Source organism: Lissotriton helveticus, chromosome 5_1 (genome assembly GCF_964261635.1).
Source record: "Lissotriton helveticus chromosome 5_1, aLisHel1.1, whole genome shotgun sequence".
Classification (NCBI taxonomy): Eukaryota; Metazoa; Chordata; class Amphibia; order Caudata; family Salamandridae; genus Lissotriton; species Lissotriton helveticus.
Window position 1 is genome coordinate 564303442 of NC_136065.1, and position 24249 is coordinate 564327690.

General features: G+C 45.3%; 1 protein-coding gene across 5 annotated transcripts in view; it reads left to right on the plus strand.

Annotated features, from left to right (window-relative positions):
- The window catches only part of SGMS1 (sphingomyelin synthase 1), a 922685-nt gene that overhangs the window by 468365 nt on the left and 430071 nt on the right, over positions 1 to 24249 (plus strand). For all 5 annotated transcript variants that reach the window (XM_078642900.1, XM_078642901.1, XM_078642896.1 and 2 more), the window contains exon 4: positions 19528 to 19586. The gene's annotated coding sequence lies outside the window, so the exon portion shown is untranslated. The remainder of the gene's footprint in view (positions 1 to 19527; positions 19587 to 24249) is intronic.

Below are 24249 nucleotides of genomic sequence, written 5' to 3' on the forward strand. Positions count from 1 at the left end.
GGTCTGTGAATACATTCCAGTTTGAAAACTGTATAGCAAACTGTCATATTCATTGGGTGTTGCCATTTCAGATGTCATTTAACATGTGATAAGCGATGTTACCTGAGGTAATAAGCAGAGCATGGCTGGCGTGCAAGTTAGTTATTTATTTTTCCAGCGTTAGTATTGAACTCATTTCAATACCTAAGTATAACACTACTTTAACCTTTGTTTTTTTCCAGAGAATGAATATATATATATATATATATATATCTATACGTGTGTTTGTATGTGTAAATACATGTATGTGCAGTGGCCGTCATACAAAATTGTCATTCAACTGTAGGAACAAATGCACATTCACACATTTTGAATATCAGCCATCAGTCCCTAAACATTTACTATGTATGCCTTTCCTTTGCAGATTTTACTCCTCATGCCTTTACTCCAGTTACATTTAAAAGAACTATTTACAATGAAAGCGTTTACTCTTCAGATATAATTTTTGCACCAGTTTTTTTTTGCTTTTTGCAAATTACGTGTGTGTGTGTGTGTGTGTGTGTGTGTGTGTGTGTGTGTGTGTGTGTTGGTGTGTGTGTGTGTTGGTGTGTGTGTGTGTGTGTTGGTGTGTGTGTGTGTGTGTGTGTGTGTGTTGGTGTGTGTGTGTGTGTGTGTGTTGGTGTGTGTGTGTTGGTGTGTGTGTGTGTGTGTGTGTGTGTGTGTGTGTGTGTGGGTGGGTGTGTTGGTGTGTGTTGGTGTGTGTGTGTGTGTGTGTGTGTGTGTGTTGGTGTGTGTGTGTGTGTGTGTGTGTTGGTGTGATGGTGTGATGGTGTGATGGTGTGATTCAAGCCTTTTGATGTTTTGTTTGGGCAGAGGGTAAGCCACCAAACCCCATATTTTGTAAAAAAAGAAAAATGTACCTCCCTTTACATCTCCTCACCTCTGAGTTATAACAAACCCTTTCCCCTAGCTCTACCCACCTCTTAACCCCCAAATCCCCCTTGGCCCCTTAACCCACTCTTTAACTCTGAAATTACTCTCACCCTCCTCTTTTAGTAACAACTAAGCGGACTTAAAAAATTAGAAGTAAGGTTACATACCACATTTTATTAGTACAGTGCAGATGTCCCATTCTTATGCACTTCTAACTGCAGATTCCATATTTTTTTAATACTTCCCTAGGCGTCAACCTTGATCCAGAACAACTTCAGCAGTACCCCTGTACGCGGATAAATGGCGCAGATGGCTCTGCACCAGCGTTGCTCTGCGCCGGGTGTGCATGAGCGTAAATGGGTGCCATTCATGAGCGCTGACCTCAGTTCCTTCTTCTGCACAGCAGACACGCAACCAGAGCTACTCCATCACTCTTGTTTAACATTGTCTAAACACACAGTTTTCACGGGAATTATTTCACCTCCCAAATCAGAATGGTTTAAAAACATGCGATAATCTCATAAACCGATATCTGTGACGGACCCACATTTGGTGCCTGTGGTCAGATTATGACTCCAAGGCCTGCAGTGATTGCTCCACGATGCACCCCGAGGCTATTCAGGATCAAAAAACTAAGCTTTTTATAGTGGAGCACCGGAGGCCTGCCCACCTGGAACAGTTGAGGTTAAATGGTAGGTAAAGATTCTGTTGCTGACCGCTCTTCTTGCATTCTCATTCCTCAAGGAAATTGAAAAAGAAGTACAAGTACTATATCCCATCACTTTCACTCCCCTGAGGGTGTCATTGTACATCAAGGTCTCGCACCCGAAGCCAGTCCATTCTAGAGTCAATTCTAACCCTGGTCCCATGGCAACTATAATTTACGGATCAGTTGGTGACCCTGCAGCAGATCGAGGAATTTTGAGATGCCATGCTTTGCCTTTTTGTCACACTGCTAGCTTATTCTACCGTGCCAAAAGACCCCAAGAAGCCGAAAGGCCTCCCAACTGGGCTTCTACTGGCAGGCCTGGCTATGACGCCAGTTGGGACTTCTGGATCCACTCTGGCTCTGGACCGCTTTCAATACTGGTTTCCTACCCATATCATGAGCCACACCGGAATGCTATAGACCAGGGGTCTCCAACCTTTTGTGTAGTCAGAGCTACATCTGGCCAGTGACAATTGTTGTGAGCTACTGAACCCAAAGCAGCTCGCGCATTTTTCAGAGAGACCCCCCCCCCCATGCCTAGTTTCATTGACTTTAAGCCTAATTTCATCAGAGCCCATACTGTGGTTTGAACAAAATACCCAAGACAGGCCTGACTTAAGAGTTCCCTAGAACACCAAAAGGAATGACTTTGGATTTGTGACGCTTCAAGACATTTCAATTAATAGGTCCAAAATTAAGGTCCAAAATTTCAGAGACAATAACGAGCACAAATTACAAAACGATAAAGTAGTACCATCACAAAATTAGCTGCAATATACCATAACATTTTGTCTTTTTTGCTGCATGATTTTGTCAAACTTGCTGCATAATTTGGTCCCCCGTGCCACATAATACCAGTGGCCCTGAACCATGACTTAACAGTCATGCCCCCTCAATCCCATGCCCCCCCATACCCCTCCACTCCCCCCCCCCCATACCCCTCCACCCCCCCCCTGCCTCATCATGAGCTTGGCCTTGACTACTGGACACGGATAACTGCAGAGTTGTAAGAGGCAGTGGTACCCAAGGGCTTGTGGAAAGTGAGCAATCAAACAGCAGCACGAAAATCCTACTGCTGATCCTGGCTGTATCTATTTTACCTGCCTGCCAAGTAACGGTAACCTATACACATGTGCCCTTCAGCGTTTTATTGATTTTATTGTATTGCCTGTATTATCATTGTTGTGTCTGTGACTGCTGTCTGTCTTCCCCCGCTGCCTGTACGTGGTCCGTGCCCCTTTTTCTTCCCCCTGCTCCCCTCGCTGTCCCCGTGCTCTCTCTGCCCGGTTTTCCCTTCTGTATCCCTCGCTGACCCGTGCCTCTCTGCCCGTTGTGCCTTTCGTTTTTTGTGCCCGTCTGCCCTCTGTGCCACTCGTTTTTCCTGTTTTTGTGCCTTTCTGCCCTGTTCCACTCGTTTTTTGTGCCCTTCTGCCCTCTGTTCCACTCGTTTTTTGTGCCTTTATGCCCTCTGTTCCACTCGTTTTTTGTGCCTTTCTGCGCTCTGTTCCACTTGTTTTTCCTTCGTTTTTTGTCTTTCTGCCCTCTGTTCCACTCGTTTTTTGTGCCTTTCTGCCCTCTGTTCCACTCGTTTTTCCTTCCTAACCGGCGCTCCCTGAAGCCTTGTCAGCCATCCCTCCCACGGGATCCCTAATTCCACCATTGAGCTTTCCTGAGGTGGAAGGCACGTCGACTACTGCTCCGCGCTGGCACACGACGATGACGCCACAAGAGTCAGACTCTCACGAGAGGAGTCTGCAGCTCCAGGAGAGGAGCGTCATCCTCTTCGCCCGCCCCCACCCCAACTTAGCTCCAATCCGAGCGACTGGTTTGGGTGAGGGCGGGCAAATGGAGCCGGAAAGGCAGAAGGGCTACACAAGCTACTCCCGGGGTCTCTGCGAGCTACCGGTAGCTCGCGATCGACCGGTTGGAGACCCCGGCTATAGACTGATGCCGGCGCCATCTACTCCAGGCAATGACAGCCAGTCCATAGTGCCGTCTGACACAGAGACTGCTCTACCCCGAACCTGACTCAGGCCGCGAACTCCTTCATTTGAGCCTCAACCTCCTCTGCCTTCCTTCTGAATCAGACACAGTGCCTCTACCGTCTGGTTAGGCCCATGTCCTAAATTTTCTTTTTGGTACCAATACAAACAATGGGAAAAATATTGATGGGGATAAGATCACCTAAAGATACTTGGAGTATAACTGGTATGAAGGATGCAGTGGTCTGGATACCTCCCTAGGCACTGGTCTAGTTTCTCCACCAGGACCTGCCATGGAACAGTGCCTTCTTAGCTGTGGTTATGCGAAGGCGGGAGGTCCTTGATCTTCACCTTCCCACTCAGGAGGTCAAAACTTAAGTTTTAACAGAGCTGTTGCAGCCTGGCCAGACACACTCTGAGCCTCTATTACAATTTAAAGAAGCCCTTACAAAAGCATACTTGGGCACCTTGGCCTAGTATTGCTTAGATCCACCTATACACCGCAGGGTCACCAGATATCATCGCCCTGCTCCAGGCTACCCTGTTTTTCTCACACAACACCCCACCCCTGAAAGCCTTGTGGTGCAAGCTTCCTACAGTAGCGAGAACTTAACCACTTTCCCCTCTACTCCCCTGACAGGAAATCTAAAAGTATTGAAACCTTTGACAAGAGGGATTTCTCCTCGACGAGTCAGGCCCTTCGCTCAGGAAACACCAGCTGCCTTTTTAGCCATTACTGCCACACACTATGGGACTCTGTTGCCCAAGTGTTGACCATGGTCCTAGAGCAGGCCCTTTTGACATCTTTTCCCTTGCCATGTAAGATGGCTGCAGTGCAGCCAAGGTCACCATTCACAGAGGACTTGACACAACTGACACCTTTGGAAGGGCTGTTTGCATTAGTGTGGCCATCCATAGACACTGTTGGATGCAGTCCATCTGCTTTTTAGGGGAGGATTTATGCAGAGTTTTATGAACAAGCCATACGATGGCTCCTGATTGCTTGGTGATCAAGTGGATTTGGCTCTGGAGCACTTCAAATAGCAGGGTCACAGCATGCTCCGTGGGCATTTCTGTTCTTCTTCTTGCCAATCCTTCAATTTTTCTCATTTCATGGCATATTGCCAGCAGCCAAACAGATGCATCAGTCCCCACAACCCTTTCATGGCCAAGGCCATGGTACCCCTTAGAGAGGGCAATGAGGACAACAGACCGTCTAGTTTTATACAGCTTCCGCTGCTTCCCTGTGACTTTTTAGCATGCCCCTGAAGGCACACGTCCACTCTATATGCTGCAGGCTACAACAGTTTCTGTCAGGTTGGCAAGAAAAACCTTCGAAAAAGTGGGTCCTGCAAATGGTTCAGCAGGGTTACACTGTACCATTCCTCGAACACCTGCTACACCTAACACCAACTTCGGAATGGCAGCCTGAGGATCATATGTTTCTCTTGTAGCAACAAGTGCAAGCTCTTTTGGCCAAAACAGCCATAGAAAGTGTTCTGGTGCCAGACGTCTGTCACTCTCACTACTTCCTGGTGCCGAAAATGGCCACGGTTCTCTGTCTTATTTTAGAACTTTGTCCTCTCAATGCTTTCCTGAAAAGACAAGTTCAATGTACTTACCATGGCTCAGGTCTTGTCTACCCTCTTTCTTGGAGACTGGATGGCGGCCCTGGACCTACAGGATGCTTACTTTCACATCCATGTCTTGCAGGCCCTCAGATGTTCCCTGCGGTTCATGGTTGGCAACAAGCATTTTCAGTTCACTGTGCTCCCCTTTACCTTACAAGTATCCCTTGCATGTTTACGAAAGTGATGGCGGTGCTTGCAGTGCATCTGTGCATGTCAGGGGCTCTATTCTCCCCCTACCTTGACAACTGGCTTTTGAAGGCAGCCACCTCCAGGCAGTAGTCGCCCACCTCCAAACGAAGGCGAACCTCATGATCTTGTTTGGGGTACACTATGAACATGCCAAAGTCACACCTCACTCCTTTGCAGATGCTCCCTTTCACCTGAGTCATTCTGAACATGGTGCAGATTCAGGCCTTTCTCCCGAAATGGAGAGTCCAGGATTTTCTGGCTATGATACCAATGTTTGAACCTCTATCCTGGTTCTCAGTGATGAGAACTTTGAGGTCGCTGTGATTGACGGCCTCCTACATCCTTCTGGTCTAGCATGCCAGATCGCACATCTGAGCTCTGGAGTGGGATCTGACGCACCAGTAGGCACAACACCAAGCGGATCTTTCCAGTCTGGTCCAGATTTCAGAGGAGAGTCTGGTCTTCTGCTCCATATCAATCTTTTGGAGCTTGAAGCCATCCACTGTGTTGAAAGCCCTCCTTCTTTCACAGGGAAGCTGATGCATGTGCTCATGGAAAACGGCACCACAATGTGGTATTGCAATAAATAGGGTGGGGTTGTGCTTCCTGTGCCAGGAGGCTTTGCACGTGGCTTAATCACCAAGGGATTTTTCTGGTGACACATCACCTGGCTGGTTCCTTGAACGCCAGAGTGGACAAACTGATCCGTCGACATCGTGTGGATCATGGATGACAACTACTTCTGGAGGTGGCACGGGGAGGTGTGTCTGGTGCAATGGGAGAACCCTGGCTCAATTTCTTTGCCATGGCTGAGAACGTGCAATGTCAGCACTTTATGCATTGAAGTTTCCAAGGCAGCTTTCATGTGGAGACGCATCCCATGTAGAGTGGAACTAACTTCTATACACCTTTCCACCAATACCTTTCCTTCTCCGAGTTCTTATGAAGATGAAGAAAGACCAGGACCAAGGCATCCTAGTGGCACCCGAATAGGCACGGAGAGTATGGTATCCAGAACTCCTGGGCATGAGCATCTGTCCTTCAGCCAGGCTTGCCCCTTCAAGAGGATCTACTGTTGCAGCAGAAGGGAAGGGTTTTGCACCTGAACCCGTGCAATCTACACCTACACGCTTGGAGCTTGAGCAGCAACAGTTAAGTGCTTTCAACCTTTCTTCCAAGGTTGTACATGTCATCTTGGCAGTCAGACATCCCTCATTCAAATCTGTATTTGTGGCTCTAGGCGCGACTAAACTGATCGACCCACTCCATGCTAAAATGTCTGAGGTTTTCTTGTTTGTGTTGCCCCTTGCCTGACAAGGCCTTGGGCACTGTTAAAGGGTACCTGTCGGCTCTTTTCGCCTTTTTACCATTGCCGGACCAGCCATCATTATTTAAATAACCTGTTGTGATGAGTTTCATAAAAGAGTGACAACGTATGTTTCCCTCTACTCCGTAGTTTTACCCTAATGGAGGCAGGGCATAAACGTGGTCTTCCAATTCCTCATGTGTGCACCCTTTGCACCTTTCTGCAGTTCGTACTTTTCGGTTCCTTTCTCTCAAAACATTATTGCTTGTCACCTTAACATTGCTGGGCCAGAAAGCGAGTTACAGACTTTGTTTATACCACCTTGTACCCAGACAAGCTGATTCTGAAGCCTCTAGCCTCCTTCCTTCGGAAGTTAGTGAACCTCTTTCATGTGGGTCAGATAATCACCCTTCTTTGCTACACCTCACTGATCCCTCTAATTAGGAGAGGCTTCACCAGGTGAATCCCAAAAAAGCCCACAGTTTTTACATCGATCGTATCAGAGACCGCCCGGTGGGTGATCAGCACTTTATCAGGTTCACTAGAGTGAAGAAATGCAAGGCTGTGCAGAAGAGGACCCTCTTGAACTGTACTGTGCATGACGATCTGCTATGTGCTGGCCAAAAAGCAGCCTCCTTAGGGCTTGCGACTCATTCCACCAGAGCTAGGGCTGCATTGGCTTGCAGGTTTCAGTTCTCGACATGGATGTCCCACCATTAGTTTATGAAGCATTATTGCCTGGACAGTCAGGTCCATTGAGAAGGACAGTTTGCCCCCTCGGTCCTTCAGGATCCACCACCTAGGAAGTTTTGCTTGAGTATCTGTTGAAAAGGTGAGAAATCTGTGATTAAAAGTCTTTATCAGAAGACCAAGCTGCTTACCTTTGGTAATGCTCTTTCTAGTAGACATTCTTTCTACCGACCCTCCCCATTCTTTGAAGTGATCCTAATTTAGGAATCTGCACTCTGTTCATGACCAATCTGATTGGATCTGTGTCTGTTGTCACAGAAGAATCAAGAAAGCAACTGATTTCAGTGCGAATGGTTGGAGCCTATATAGGCTTGTGAAATCGCATCCGGCAGAGAGTGATGTTTGTGTTGAGCCAGAAGTGCCAACTGCTGGTGTACATGGGTACTGCTGAAAATTTTCTGGATCCAGTCTGACACCTGGGGGAGTATTCAAGAGGTGATGAATCTGAGGTTAGATGGAATCTCTATGAGAAAGAGCTTTACTGAAGTCCAATAACTAGTTCTTGGATTTCATTACAACAGTACAGCAACATTGACTTGGGAATAACACTTTTCTAGGCATGTGTGGCGGTAGATACACATGCTATGCATACTGCTGCCATTTGGTGTTGGGCACAGATTGTGTAAGTTGTTGTTTTTCGAAGAAGTATTTCGAGTCATGAAGTACTGGGACTCCTTCTCTTGGTGATAATGCTCAGGGTCATGTACTCTACTGTTAGATACGTTTTCTTTCAGCCATCTGGTTTGGATGCTTTCTCCAGTGATCTGGGTCGACATTGTTGCAGTGCTGTTTTTTGGTTCACACGGTTTCCTTCCCTCCTTCTGTATTGTACTTCGATCGTGTCTTTCTTACTCTGTCTTGGGTCAACATTTGGTTACTTTGCTCAAGTTGTGTCCTGGTCGACTGCAGCCCCTCCTGGGTCTCACCCTTCAGTGCTTACTTCTGTCCCTCCACCATGCCTCGACGGTGATGAAACTGACTCCTTTTTGGTGTTGTCCTCACTGCCACACAAAATATCCTCGGACCGATTTTCATCTGGTCTGCAATTTGTGCCTGTTGCCCGAACACGCAGAGGATGCCTGCTCCTCATTCCATCCAAGAAGACTATGCAACCGTAGGATCGGTGATGACAGCCCAGACAGTCTGTCCCAAGGAACCTGAGGGGGAGCATCATCCAAAACCGTTGGCTGCAGATGAAGAGGCTTTCCGCCTGAAGAAATCTCTGGTTCAGATCTCGAGGACCTACCACCAGACCTGCATTCTATGAGTACAGCAACCCCTCAGCACTACTCTCATTCTGAGAAGCCCTCTGTCAAAGGGCACTCAGCCACTTTGGAGCACCAGAGACAGGTTTTCAGATCACCACTGCCTTCGTGCCATGGCCAGCACCAACAGACCACTTAGGAAGCTCCGCCCAGCTCAGGCTCTGTGCCAAAGAAGCCTTTGTCGCGACCGACAAACATTGCAAGAAAGTGGATAAGGCTACCAATCCCTTACCCCATGTGCAACCTTCCCCTCATCCTGTTCCTTAGCCTGCTTCCCCAGAGGACCCCCTTGACATCACACCTTGGGGTCTCCACACTCTGACATGGCTGAGTGTTGTGATGACACACTTGATACACTTCCGCAGGGTGATCCATGGGTCTCCTCTGATGCAGACCAACCGGGGGACGTACACCATGACTTTTACCCTGCCCATCCCTCCCCTCCGGACTATTGTTAGGGCTGCATTATTTTATAAGGTAGATCTTCATACGGAGCCTGTAGAGGAGGACTTCCTTTTTGAAACCCTCTCCTTCACTCATTACTCGACTCAGTACCTCACCATGCTCAAGGGCATGTTACGCCACAAAAGCCTCCCCTACTGTCCCCATTTACATTTGTCTCTGGTGATCACTACTGCTCGTAAGCGAGCCAACTCTCAAGCCATCAGGTTGCCCTGCCACCTGAGAAGGAAAGTAAACAATGGGGGAAATGCTGGCAGCGCAATCCCCAACCAATGGTGTATTGTTACGTTTACAACATATGATCATGCCCACTGGGACGAGATGGATGAACTCCTCCAATACATCCCAGAGGAGCACACGAAGAGGGAAAAGGAAATAGTCTCTGGCAAGCAGATATCTAACACCTCTTAACTGTGCCTTAGATTCAGCGACACCGCTGCCGGTGAGTTAAACTCCAGCGTCCTTCTATGAAGACACAACGGGCTCTGTATCTCTGACTTTAAGCTGAAAGTTCAGCAGAACCTGTTGAACATGCCTTTTGATGGCCAGCAACTTTGTTCCACAAGTGGACCACATATTAGAAAAGATCCAAAAAGATACGAAGACAGATCAAGCGATGGGTGCACTTCAGACACTTGCTCCCTGCTGCTCCTTTCTCCGCACACCTTACCGTGGAAGCTCGAAGACCACCTCTCCAAAGCCTCTACGTCCTGCCAGAGCACCCATGGCCAGAAATCCTCTCCCATTAGTTATTTTAGAGGGTCCTACAGAGATAAAGATGGCTCTCTAAAAGAATATCCAACCACCACCAAACCCTGACTTGCCTCTTCTGCTCCCGACTACACAACAGCAGTCGAGGGGCGCCTGCAAACCGTCTTTCCCACATCTCAAACCATCACCTCAGACCAGTAGGTGTTGGATATTATCTAACATGATTATTGTCTGGAGCTCACTTCCACGCCTCCCACCATTTAAACTTGCAAACACACTCTCACCAGAACACCAAAGGCTACTCAGAGAGGAGGTCAATGCGGTCCTTCTTAAAGGGACTATAGAACCCGTCCCCCAACCATCAACAATGCATGGGAGCGTACCTGCTGTTCTTCCTAATAGTCAAAAAGGATGGCTCCCTCTGACCCATTCTGGACCATAGGACCCTAAATGACTACATCCTTTCAGGGCACTTCCATATGGTCACTCTCCAGGATGTCATTCCGCTTCTCCAGCAAGGCAACTTCATGACCAGAGTCGACCTGAAGGAGGACCACATTCCAGTACATCCAGCCCATCACCGATCTCAGGTTTGTGGTCCGTGGAAAAAATTACCAATTCAAGGTGCTCCCCTTCGGAGTTACTACTGCACTTCAGGTGTTCACCAAGTGCCTTGTGGTGTGGCCGCACACCTGCGCAGACATGGCGTCAATGTTTCTCTTATCTGGCGACTGGCTGATCGAGAGTACCACCTCCTACCCCTCCAGATCCAAGCCTACATAGGGGCTTTTCTTAACTCTGAGGTAGGCATAGCCTATTCGAAATTTGCCAGGATCCAGTCCTTTGAGGCATTGCTCCCTCTTTTCCAACCAAGGCAGCAGCAAATGGTCCGAACAGTCATGTGCCTCCTAGGCGTGATGGCCTCCTGTATTGCCATAGTGTCCCTGTGCCATGTTACACAGGCGTCCATTGTAGTAATGCTTAGCACAACAGTGGTTTCAGACAGCGGGTCATTGAAATGATCTAGTGTTGCACTGCCGCCACACTTAACGCTCTCTATAGTGGTGGAACACCAACAACCTGTTGCCAGAGCGTTCATTTCCTCGACTCAGTTCTGCAGAGGATTGTTAGAATGGACAACTCCCTAATGCTTTAGGGTGCACACTTACAGCATATGACTGTCCAGGGACAGTGGTCACACAAACACCAGGACCTCCACATTAACTGCCTAGAACTTCTAGTCGTTCACCTAGCGTTGAAGGCTTTCGTACCTCACCTGATAGACAAGGTTGTTCTTGTCTGGATGAACAATGACAGCCTAGTACCACCTTCAGAAACAGGGGGGGGGGCACACAGTCCCCACAACTCTCTCAGCTATCCCAGAGCATTTAGTAGTGGGCTCTCCGCCGCATAATTCATTTGTTAGCGGACTACCTTCTGGGGCTTGGAACCAATTTTGCCAACCTCCTCAGCAGGATGCAACAACAAGTCCACAAGTGGGAGCGCCACTCGCAAGTCCTCTTCTGCTACTTACACAGATGGGATTTCCCACAAAGACCTGTTTGCCACAGCAGAAAAAGCCAAATGTCCAAACTTTGTCTTCAGGTTCCCATAGTCCAGCGGCAATGCAATATGGATGAATTGGTCAGGGATATTTGCCTCCATTTTTCGGGCTCTCCCTCTCTCTTACTCCGTTTGTGGTTCGGAGGCTTCGACAAACATCCCTAACTCTTATTCTGGTGGCATTCATATGGTCTCACCAGCCCTGGTTCACGACTCTGCTCAAATTCTTTCTGGTGCGGCACAAGAGGCTCCCCAACAAGCTGGACCTTCTCACCCAGAACCATGGAGAAATCAGGCACCCAGCTCCCTTAAGCTTGTGATCTGGCTCCTGAGATCATAGAATTTGGATACCTTAATCTTCTACCTGAATGTATGCACATTCTTAAGGAAGCACGCTGACATTGCTCCGGGGTCTGCTATACCGCAAAGTGTAAAAGACTTGTGTAGTACTGTCACTCAAAATATATTGTTCCTGTAACAGAAAATGTCCATCATTGTGGCTTGTACTTACTTCACTTGTATGTGTCTGGTCTAGCCTTTACTTCCATAAAACTACACCTGGCCGCCGTGGCTGCCTACCTTCAACATAGGCAATACATCTCTCTCCAAGATACCACTCATTAAAGCTATCATGGAGGGTTTCATGAGGGTCATCGCTCCCGGGGTCCCACTGGCTCGCTCAAAATTGTACTCACTACTCATGGCCCTTCGATTTGAGACCTCCATTCCTGCCCCCTTTTTGTTCATCTCTTGGAAGGTGGCATTTCTGGTTGCTGTCACCTCATTCAGGTGTGTCTGTGAGCTTCAGGCATTAACCCTGGAAGAACCTTTCTTCCAAGTAAATTGGGATAGGGTTGTCCTCATTACCAACTCAAATTCCTCCTTAAGGTAGCCTCTCACTTCCATCTAAATCAGTCTTTTGACCTTTCAGTCTTTTTCCCCACAACTTGATTCAGTGGTGGAGCCTTACTTTGGACGTGAACCAAGTCCTCATGTAATAAATGGACGGAACCAAACCGTTTAGGAACACACAACAACTTTTTGTTACTTTCTCTGAACCCCACAAAAGGAAGGCTCTATCCAAGTCAAGCATAGCCAGATAGTTAAATGTATCCAGACATGCTACGCTAAAGTTAAGAGGACTCTGCCTACTCCTCCTAGCACGCACACTACTCGGAAAATAGGAACCTCTATGGCCTTCCTCTGGAACACTTTCACATAACATTACTGCATGAATGTCCTAGTCCACCAACGAGCTAATGTTGCTCAGGCAGCTTTCCGTATACTTTTTCAATCTACTGCAACACCCACAGGCTAGCCACTGTTTTTGGGTGAACTGCTTTACAGTTTATGCTCAGCATGTGTATCTACAGACACACCTGCCTCAAACGGAAATGCTTAACCAGCACAGTGTATATTTATTGGTGGCCATAGAAAGAGGACCATCACATTACAATAGTGTTCAGTTCCATGTAGCTGCGAAAAACGTATAATTGTGAAACCAATAGAGTTGTAATGGCCTGTGCCTCATGATTCATGATGTAATATCAGAAGGCAATCCTTTTCCCACAATTCAACTTAGCAAGTTTTTCCACCGTACATTATGGCATTCACTTAGCAGTCTCCCCATTAGGCCACTCTGAATCAGTGTGTTTCAATGTGCCAATCAATATATATCTGTGGATCTGCATATTTATGTATCTGCCAGCACATCACGCATGTGTGCGGTACTGTGACCTCTGCGTAAACACATAATAATGTCCCGACATTAGCCAGCAGATGCGCCAGACCGACACGAATAGTTGGGACCAAAATTTCCATAGAAAAAGCGTTTTGTTTTGCCAATAAATTTGTCACCGCTTGACAAATCTTCATTCACGAAATTCACCCATATTAGGTGAATAGAACTTGTGCCCCGGCCAAGCACTGCGTATGACCTCACATATTACATCATTCATGACATGTTCCATCATTTGACATCACTGATGACCTCTCAAATGCCCCCACCTGCACCCCCTCCAACTGTTTAGATACCCTGAGTGTATTGATGTTACAACTAAATCTAGAGTGAAGGACCCGTTTCTTGAGAGTATATGGATGAAGAAAGAAGCTGCCAAGACAAAAGTAAATAAAGTAGCCTTATTAACCAACTCAGGAGTTTAGCCATTGTTATTGTCAGGGCAGGAGTCAGGGGTGGACGGTGTCCACCCACTTTATTCACAGCGTGGACGCTGTCCACCCTGCCAAGAAGTTGGGCCCCACTGATAAAGATGCTGAATTCGTCCCGCTGTAATTTCCAAACACTAGGACACTTTCAGCAGCGCCTGCACGTTGTTGTCTGCTATCAATCCGCATCAACGTGCAGGCGGGGAGGGGGCTTTCTTATTTCTGACTCCTGCTCGGGCAAAACAAAGGACTAACCTGAGGGGTCATCAGGCCTGCTTTTGTTCAAGTCTCTTGGCTGGCAGCAGTCAGGAGCCTCACGCCTAGAAGCAAATGCAGCAGAGGATAAACTAAGGCTCACACCTTGTTAGCACTTCACACATACTTGAAAGGCAATTTTTCACTTTGTTTAGTCCCTGTTTGCGAGATATGCATGCACTGTAAGAACATCCGATGTTAGTCTTTCCCAGTAATTGCACAAAGTAAATTAGCATTTATATAGTACTTACTACACCCGAGGAAGCGTTGTAATAATTTAAATATCAATTTTTTTTCTTTTAAAGCACTATGGCTAGAGGAAACTATACGCTAACAAAAGGCAACATTATTTTATGTGTTGTGTGCCAAAAGTGTGAATCTTCTGCCTAAATCAGGAGAGTTTGCAAGTATACTCGAAATGTGCTCAAATGTACTCCTGATACACCTGCTAAATATGTATGTGAGGGCTTAAGATCTGATGTCACTTCTTGTGATGCCACTTCCTGTGATTTCATGCGCGTTACTCGCTGTGATGTCACACGTTGTGATGCCACTTGCTTAATGATTAACTAGGTTAGTCCCCCTCACTTTTTGTTAACGATTAATGTACAGTATAGAGTGTACCTCACTCGTTTAAGAATGAACTCTTTGCATTTTTATTTGCATTTCCCTCATGTAGTTAATGATTTACGAATCTTCCAAGTTTGCTATATTACAGCGTTTCAGCACAAAGCACTTATGTTCTTTGGCGCTCCCATGAAATGGTTCCTTGTTCCCTTATCCAAAGGTTTTATCATCACACAAACCGGCTTATGCAACAGCCTTCCGTAGAATCAACTTGTTTTGCTGTAATTATTTTCTTTGGCGCTGCAATGAAAATTGGAAAACTGTTGAGACTATAACGGTTTAATTGAAATTACTGAATGAGACAAACTGTTCTAATGTTTTATGCTGCTTCTTTTGTGGTATGGTTAAATTATTTGTACATGCAACAGTGGTCCCATGCATTCAAAAAATAAGAGGAAAATTAATATAGACAGAGTCAATCTATATTATGAGTGACATGTCCAGCCGGACAGTGGTCTTCAAAGTTTACTCAATATGCATATAATTGAAATACAACAAGTACCTTCCACAATTCAACCAGTGTGGAACACAAGCCTGTGCCCAGCACTAACAGAACAGGTACAGAGGGTGGGTATAGAGAGCAAAGAAGGGCTTTTTAAGGCAAGAAAGACGTTTTCTGTCATCAATACAGTTGTACAGAATTTTCGAAGCAAAGCACCATTACATTACATAGTAATCACGTTTTTAGTATTAGGTGCTAAATAAGTCGACGGCGGTTCGGACCCCTTAGTAAATCATAGGGACCATCATCAGGACATTTCAATGAAAGCCTTAGTAAAAATTAGCCTCTAATTGCCTAGAAAGAGAAAGAAGGAAATATATACATTGAGAAACTTGCAGAAGTATTCAAAAAAGGGTGACTTGTAGTGACAATTAAGGCGGTGGACTCCTTTTCAGGTGGAATTCAAAACGAGTGCATTTAGAATTGCGGATCTGGCGAGAGACAACATGCTAATGTGTAATGCCAAGAATCTGGAATACATGCACAATGCAGATCTGGCGCGAGACAACATACTAATGTGTAATGCCCAGAATCTATAATACATGCACAATTCAGTAGGCATAGTTGGTGAACGAAGGGCAAGTTTGGGGTGATCGGCACGGAGTGATTGGTTGTTGAACATGACGCATGCACGGTCGTGGGTTTGGCGACAGAAGACGGTAACGGATAGTGGGGTGTGCACTAACCGTGAAACTAATCGTGTGGACTCGTCGGCGCATGGGATAATGCTCGAGTGAACCAATGAACTTATGTGAGTTGAAATGGTCCTGCTTACCGGTGTAACCCAATCGGAATCGGCAGTTGAAGGGGGGATGCGGGCGCTCTATACGGGGAAAAGAACGTTTTAAGAGCGTGCATAGGGGAATTGTAAAGTGAATTAAGGAGCGGGGGCATGAGTTCTTACCGCAATCAAGCGTAAAGGTCCGCGGAGCTAATGGTGTCCGTCGGGGCCTCGGGAGACCTGAAAGGAAACCCGAACCGTTAGGGATTAGTGGCGGCGAGCCGTTAAGGGAAACGTGAGAGTAGGAGGGATTGTAAACTTACCGGGTGAGTCGGCGTGCGGGTATGCTCCCGGGCGTGCTCATGGAAGAGAGTGGCTGCTGAATATAGTGAGAGCGGATAGGGCGAAGAACATGTGATGTTTAAGGGCATAGAAATGAACGAGGGACCAAGACCGGCGGCCATCTTGGGAGAGTGATTAAAGTGAGGTGCCAGAGTGACGTGCATGTGACAGATTAACACATAAAAACATATTACACAGCGCAGTATTTACAACAAGTAACAGAGCTGACTCAGAGCCCACATTAGATTAAGGCAGTCCATTCATCCTGCAGGTTCAGCCCAGAATTCAAACTATCAGTCTTTAAAATCCATTTGAGCTCTTCCTTCTTCAATAAGCGATTCAAATCACATCCCCTTGGTGGGACGATGACCTGAGAGATCACGGTCCAGCGGATGTGGGTGGAATGTTCTAATAGCTATATAGCTCTTCTTCCTCTGGTTATACCGGTTGTTAAAGGCACCCATCCCCATTACAGGCCCTCGCCTGTGGCTCAGGCCTATAACCAGATTCAGGGCCTTTCCCGGTATAGCCCTCAGGAGTAGCTATAAAGATATTAAAACATTGGAATGTTGGTATAAGCCTTCTGCTTTAACATTCCAATGCTTGTCTTTTTGTTTCTCCCTTTTTAATTAATTAACACTATCCTCAGTGGATGGAGTGTTCTAAAGGCCTTATAGCCTTTCTGCCTCAGGCTATACAGGTGGTTAAAGGACCTCTCCCTCATTATAGGCCATCAACTAGAGTTCAGAGCCTTTAACAACCGGTATAGCCCTCAGCAGCTGGCTATAATAAAAGTTTTGGCAGTTTAATCAGTAAAAACTGGGCACGGATGTGCAAATCTGTGCATATAATAAAATACATTAGATAAAGACCTTAACCTTATTTTGGATATGTTCCAACATTTGCTGTTTTTTTAAAATCATCTCTGTAAATAAAGATCATCCTGAAGGTTTTCTTCCACCTGCTCACATAATCCTTCTAAAGTCCAGGAGCATTGCCCAATTAAATCACCAGTGCTGAAATGTACATGCAGCTCTTTGCTTAAAGCCTTGAGGGCATAGATTTCAGATTTGTTTATGCCTTCGCAGTATGAGCAGTCCACCAAAGGCGCATGCTTCCGACGAGACTTGCAAGGATTGACCAAACATATAATTCAGTGGGCTTGATGAAATAATTTTAAAGCATCATTTGCAAAGTGCACGTGTATTCAAATTAGTCTGTGCCAGTGGTGGCTTCTCTGCTAAGGCGGAGGAGCGTTGCCTCACTGCTTTCAGTAGTGGAAATAAAGGAAAAATAAAATAACTGACTGTTATTATCATTTTGTTTGTTCCTGCTTCGGCTTGGCTGGCGGGGTGGGTCTGCCATGCTCTCTGAGCAGGGGAGGAGTAGTGGTACCCTCTTAAGTGCATAATGATTATTTGGCCAGCGCCTTTGCACACTTTGGATGTTCTCCATGCAGGCTGCATTACGGCCTGCATGGAGAACATGCTTAGGGCCCCAGTGCCTGGATGAGCGCCGAACCATGGTGCTCAGACTAATCAACACTGCATTGCATAGCCGTTTCATTGAATCCGCTATCATACGGACTCGACTTTACACATTTTTTGCTGCAGTGGGGCAGCATTTCGTAATCCATATTCAGGGACGCTTGTCACTCGTGCTCACACACTAACACGTGAGCACCGGATTGAACCCTCAGTTATTCTCCTTATCGACTATTTGGAAATTCTCACTAGACATCGATCATGACTTCTACATTTGTGCATATTTGGCCACGACACCCGCGTGGGGGATCCCTACGTTTGGTGTATTACTTCCCAGGCGCATTTACCATAACACCTAGACCAGATTGTTCTGACTTCACATCTTTGAACTCGTGGACCATTGCTTCTTGAATATCCGGATTTCTTTGTAATATGGTTCCTTACCTCATACTCATTATGTCTGGACAAGCCTCTATCTGATATGACGTTAATTTTTCATCTCGCCTAGCCTTGAAAAAGTCTTAGTACCTATCTTCAGTACTGACGAAACACGTGTCGGCTGTCTTTTTGTCAAGTCTACTCCTATGGAATTTTCTGAATAAAGAACATGACAATTTGAACTTTCTTGTTTGTGATGTCCAACTACTGCTGCTATCGGAGAATCTCTACGTATTGTGAAACAACCAGGAGACCCATTAGTCTGTTCGTGTACATATGTGTGTTAGGAATGTGCTTGATTTGACCCTCTTGCTTCACTGCATTGCATCGTAGTGACTGGTCAGCGTTGTGATTGGTCAGGGGAGCCTGGGTATGCTTCCTGGTTCCTGCGGAATGGAGGGTCGACGAGGAGGAGCGGTGAGGAGGTAAGGTAAGTTTCTTTACTTTACCCCTTCCCACCACCTCTCTCTGTCACCCCCGGTCCGTGCCAGCCACCACTGGTCTGTACGTGGTATGTGGCATAAAATAAGGACGATTTGCAAGAAATGATTGTGAATCCTTAATCATGAAAGAACCTGCTAACGAATGTTTGAAACATCCTGACTTAGGTTCAACATGCAAATGGTTCCTCGTGTTGGCAAAAGTTAGCGCGTTTAGTTACCAGGTCTGCACTCGTGGTAGGAAGCAAAGTTAAGTTGTTTTGCAACTGGGTTCGGCAGTTGAATAATTGAAAAGGTTACAGCCCGAGGTAAAAATGTATGCTTACGTGATCAAATTAAAAGGTACGGTTAAACCTGAATGTTTGCTGAAAACTGTTTTTTTAAGACCTGTTTGCTTCGCCATGGGCATAATTTGCATCTGGTCTTGTTCTAAGTGCTTCGTACCAGATTGAAAAAGTTAAATAGTAGCGAAAAGCAGTTTGTTAATATGAGTAGGTTCCTATCAGTTGTTAGCGAGGTTTATAATGTGTAACTATCGTTCAAGAATCTTAATTGTTGTAGTCTCTTAAGTAGATGTTATGCAAAATGTATTGCAGAAAAGAAAACCAGCCATGTATGATACTTGTGTACAACTGATTTTAAACAAGCGATCAGTTACTTTGAAACCTTACACACGTTGTCTTTCCAAAATTTACGTATTAAAGCATTGCATTCGTCTATTTGTGAAAAATATTGCATGCTATCACTATAAAAAGTGCCTGGTAAATAGTCTAAAAACGTTTCTAAATCACCGTCAAAAATGTATATACACTTTTTTTTTTTATTGGTAATGAATGCACAACTTCGTGTGTTAGTTGACTCTGGCATCAAAAATCTAATTGCTATTTTGGGCGCGTACTAATATCAAATGCAGTTGGGTATTTTGACTTTGAGGAATTTCAGAAGTTACCATACAAGACAATTGCCTTTAACGTATGAGGAAAACTATATCCCTCTGTGTATTGATTTGTGCTGAAATGTCTTTCACCAGATACATTAATTCAGTTAACTGTTGATCTTTTTTTCTCTCCAGGAGTCTTGAAGGCTGAAGAGAGGATTTCTTCGAGGAAGCCCAGAACTGGTCAAAAGCTGGTACGTTTGACTAGCGATATAATGTCTGATGCATCTGGCAACTATTGACTATACTATTCTCACTTTTTGTAGATTAAAAAACTATTAAAAGGAAGTAATTCTACTCAGGACCCAAAACGATAATATATCTCTGTACTCCTATTATATTGCAAATTCCTGAATGTTATCTCAGTGATCGAATTTATTGTTGGCCATTCAGTAAAGAGAAAATATCCCTTTAAAGGCTAGAACCCGATTAGAAGTGTAACAAAGGAGTCTATAGCTTTGGCTAAAAATTCTACTTTTCTCTGCAGTTTTCTGAAATGTCCCTGTTGATATATAATATCAAACCATAATTGTTTCATTTCAGTAGTTTGAAGAGTCAACTCCAGATCAATAACTCACTTTTCAGCTGTTTTAGTGAATTTAAATACTTGTTATGATTTCCTTAATTTTAAACCAACTGGGGCCAACAGGTGGACACTGCTCTGAACCTGCCATGGCCGCCTAACCCACGTTGCACTCCGCCCTGGACCCAGCCCACTGTATCTACCCAATTCCCACTGTACACAGACTGCCATATACCTATTCTGTGCTGTTCACATCCTTTGGCCAGGTCCTGTGCCCAAACATGTTTGGCTGTGTGCAGCTGGGATTGGTAGTAGGGTTTGCCTGGCTTTGCACTGGGCTTAGTTTGATAGCTTCCAATTTTTGGAAGTTTAATTCAACAGCGACAATATTATTAGGGATTGAATCTCTAATTGACCTACCTATTATTTTTGCACCCCATTAACAGATCTGGTAAAATTTGACTTAATCAACAATAAGCTGTACCCATTAAATGCCTGGCAAATTTTGTATACGTTTATCAAAAGGTAACAGAATTGTTAACAGATTAACCCTTCTTTCACTCCCCAACCACCATCCTTAATCTTCCCACTCCGCTTTGTTAGGCCTGCATGAAATTGAGCAAACCAACAGTAGGCTAACCATGCTAAGTCTCTGCCAAATTTAGTGCTGATCTTCAGACGCTGCTAAACTTATTAATAAATCAAAAATGTTTTAACCTCTTCTTTAAATCTTTTGCCTCCTCCCCTCCGCCCCAGTGGATCTACAAAGAACTTAAAATAGCATTTTTTTGTCACGCATTCCCCCCCCTCTTTTTTCTAACCGCATCCCATTTCCCCGCCTTTATGGATATTAAGAATGTGAAAATACGAATATTATGACCGTGTGAAGTGTTAGCCAGTTACATCCCACCAGGCACCTTTTTTTAGGTCTCGCCTAGGCAGCGCGCATGTGCTGCTCTAGGAGATAACCTTTAGAAATCGGTCTGCTCCTTTTCCCCCACACTCCAGCTTGTGCTGGCATCCACCTTGCGGGAGCGAGCAGCGGCGCGCATTTAATTGAAAACATATGGCTCTCGCACTGCAGCTGCTCGCTCCCGCAAGGCGAAGGCCAGCACAAGTGAGTAGCAGCGCCATCTGGTTTCAATTATCGTGCTTGCGCTCGCGTTAATTCTTGTAAACACATGGCAGTCGCGCTTTCACTTTTATGGCCCCGTTTGCAGTGGCGTGCTTGAAATGTCCACTTTCATGCCTTGTTTTCGGAAGATCTCGGCGAGTCACCCCTAGAGCACTAATAACCAACCGTCTTCGGAGGACACATCAACAGGGAGGAAGCACCTCCAACTGTTTCTTGTGCGGATTCCTGCACTCCTGTTAGTTTGCTGAAATGCTTTGGCTGCTCAGAACTGAAAGAGCTTTTCGTCGGTTTCCTGGTTCCTAGTTGTCCTGTACGTGACCTCAAAGATGCAGAGCCCACCTTCTCTTGCCCTCCCTGGTGACGGCCTCTCTAGCTACCCCGGTCCTTTGAGACTCCGACCCGCGTACTCTCGGATCATGAGTCTGCCTTGGTACTCAAGCGCTGCTGTTTGTTTAGTTTTTATTATTATTGTTCTTTAATCCCACGTTAGCACAATTCAGCTTCCTGCCTAAAAATGTTGCTTGGGAGATGAACATGTGTGAGGCGCACACGTTAACGCTTCTGCCTCCGCACAATGAAGGGGCATTTAAAGTGAGTCACGGCAGAGCGGAGACTTGCTTGTCTCATATGTTATCTTGTGCCCAGGGCCACACGGCTACACGATCCTACATAACCACTCGTGCTAATAGCACCATATATAGTGTTTTACACCCCACGTTTGGTGTGGGATGAGCACGGCAGAAATATACCCAGGTACTGCTTTTACCTGCGTGCATTTGTTAGCACGTTTAAGGTGTTAGATTATATACTGACATGCGTTTTTAGTTCAAAGATGTATTTCTCTTTAGCACGTTTATGCCGCCTGGACGAATGTCGTCATGTGTACTTGGTGCCATGCTAAACTTTCCGGCAGGGCTTTAAACACCATTGTATTAAAATTAAAAATGAACACAGCCTATCACTTATTTCCAGCTAGGCTTCCCTGTCAGCCTTTGATCAAACATCTAATAATCAGGTTTGTCCTCTTATGGGAGATATTCACAAGCTGTAAATCGTCTAGACATCACAAACGTTGTGTGTGTGCATGTTTAAAGTGTCTGATGATCGGAAAGTTCCAGAAAAGTGTATTATTTATCGAAGCAAACATTGCGGGATGTTTCTAGGCAAACCAGACCATCCTTTGCATTTCAATGGCTGCATGGAATACAGCAATGCATGTGCAGGACGAATTAGGAGAGGAGGGAGTGGGGGGGGATGGGCGGGGGTCACTCGTATGTTGATTTGTGGTAATTCATGGCAAATGCTAGGTCTAACTGGTCAGGGTATGCAATGAGCGAGACTCCGCTGTCCCTGCCTTTGTCTTCTGCTGCAGTGATATCCTGCACTGAGCATACAGTAAAATCATATGTTGGACACCAAAAATATAACCTGTGGCTCCATGTAGAGCTGGAACTTGCACTGCCCCAATTAGGAGTTCACAAGTGCCATCTCCTTTTGTCCAAGCTATTTTAATATTTATCAACTTTAATTTCTTCTATTGCTTCTAGTGAAATACTAAACCCCCCTCCCCTTCTCTTTTCCAACTGCAGTGCTTCGCCTTCCGAAGGTGGGAATGTGTGTATTGTTGTTTAATTGTTACTCTTTCTATGACTATTTGCTCCAATTAAAGCCAGCTTTAAGGCAATTGACTTCCCAGAGTTCAAGGGGACTCGGGCCGAAGATGCCAGATGCAAAAGTGGTGCAGATAAGCCTGACAATGCTTTGATCCATGGCGGCACAGCACCCAGGATAATGTGCTGCATGACTAACCACTTATAAGGTCCCAAACGCGAGACCTATCGGCTATGCCAATGCTGGTTTTAAAATGGGACTATTTCAAAAATTATTAGAGGTGTTCACACCAAATAAAAATAAGTGGGCTTTCTGAGAAAAGTTCTATATTCATGTCAAGTTTGGTGTAAATGTGTTAAACAGTTTGTGTTGTATCTGTTGGCAAAATTTCGAATTGGAACTAAAATATAAAATTACATTTTGTATTTCTCCCATTACTTTTTCCCCAGGGATGGATTGTCCCGAAAGTTTGCGTGGCAAAAGTCGCTGACTGAGTTAGTGACATCCATAGCTACACAGTGGCAACTGCCACTGTTCCATATATTTATCAATTTTAACTTACTATTGTTACAATTTTACACATCAAGCAAAATATGAAACTATACAATCTACAGTTGCCCCTCAGTATGATGTCTGTCTAATACCATAGGCCTTTTGGCCAAAATATATTTACTTGTATTTTAATACTCCCAAATGTAATTGTCTGCTACAGGCCGTTTTTGTCAAACCTACCTGGTTACTCCATGCACCCAGGGCTCGAGTCAGGGTGAAGATGTTACTCATTAATGCATGCCCAATTTCCAACTTAACTGGACACCAGGCTGAAGAATCAATGCATAAACCGAGCAGTCCCTATTTACGTAAAACCTCCTAGAGCCTTGCAACAATTTATGGCCTCAGCAGTGAGGTGAGATTACAGCAATATTGCATTCAAAGCGCGAGAATGGACCACTGGAACAGAGCCCTGGACAATTGTATACTAGATGGACTCCGGATACTTGCAAGATGGGTTTCTTCCAAAATGTTTAGATACAGATATGTTACTTCGTAAATGTTCAGATATTGCCCCATAAATACACAGTATAAATGTTTCCAGAATCCAGTGAGACACGGTCAAAGACTGTTCAGGATTGGTATGGTCAACGCCTGGGGCTCACAAAAGACGAAAAGACATAATGAAGCCCAAAGCCTCAAAGGGAATTTGGGGTGGTGCCCAGATATTTGAATAATTGTCCTAGACGCCTTAAAACCACTCAGAAGAGAACAGTGATACAGGTGGGGTGGGAAGAAATGACCGAACTGAAACCACTTTCCACTGTCTGACAATCAACGAAATATAGTCTGGTTTACAAACCTCTCTGATCACAAGAGTCATTTTAATGTAACGTTTTATCCTTCTGTAATCTCACTGTAGCCATAATGGGTAGTGAATGTTTGCTAGTTGGATATGTTGGTTTTGCCACCCTTTGTCGTTCCATTCGACCGAAGTGAATGTTTTTGAAGCGCTTTAGACCCTGTTTTTAATATGAAGAGTATTATCACGTTATATCATACGGTTTCATGCTCTTAATGGTGCATTAATCCGTCT